The sequence below is a fragment of the Rhodamnia argentea genome, chromosome 11 (genome assembly GCF_020921035.1).
Source record: "Rhodamnia argentea isolate NSW1041297 chromosome 11, ASM2092103v1, whole genome shotgun sequence".
In the NCBI taxonomy this organism is placed as follows: Eukaryota; Viridiplantae; Streptophyta; class Magnoliopsida; order Myrtales; family Myrtaceae; genus Rhodamnia; species Rhodamnia argentea.
In genome coordinates, this window is record NC_063160.1 from 1,447,148 (window position 1) to 1,448,005 (window position 858).

Genomic DNA, 858 nt, shown 5'->3' on the forward strand with positions numbered 1-858 from the left:
CATCTTGACTCACCTCTAGCAACTACAGCTACAGCATCAAGTATCAAGGAGGGATCAACCTCCACTTCAAACGAAGACTCCTAGCATTCTCTGCAATCAGTCTGATGTTAGAGCCCAACCCAGATGAGATTATTATTATTTTTTTTTACAGCAAATAGCACCAGATCGAGAGGAGCCGTCCCGTGTATCGCGTTGTCTCAAGCTTGCCAAATATAGTAAAAAGTGACATTACATGTCCGTCTGACCACATATCACGGGATCACGTCTAGTGGCCGGCGGGCATGACACGTAACGAGATTACTCGGAGTTATCTTCAATTTCAGGTCATCAAAAGTGATTCTTCTTCGGTTTACGGGTTTTAAAGCCCTAAACAAAACCCCGGTAATCGATGACAAACAAATCGGACGTGATATTCACGTTGAGTAATTGGCAAGACACGCAAGTACCCTAGCCATATTTCGGCTCGTGATCAGTCCGTAATTCGTCGGTTTTACCGTGCCTATCTTAAAAGATTAAAAACTAAATTTTTGTCAGTTAAGATGATAGGCACATCCAGCACCATGTGGTTGACGACTCGTTGATTTAAGACAACGAAGCACTTTTTTCTACTACAAAGGGGCGAGAAAAAAATGGACCGCCGGTCGTCGCGGTCAAATGAGAGAGAAAGAGAGAGATATGCGCTCATTAACAAACGCAACCGAAAACCATGCATGTACGTACGCCTCCCCCTCGGCTTCGTCACGCCCGACTGTACTCTGGACACCACACCGCCCTCTCCCCTCCCGCCACGTGTCCTCCGTCTCCCCTCGATTTCCCCGTTTTGCCCCTCCCTTCTCTCTCCTCCTTCCTTAACCTGAC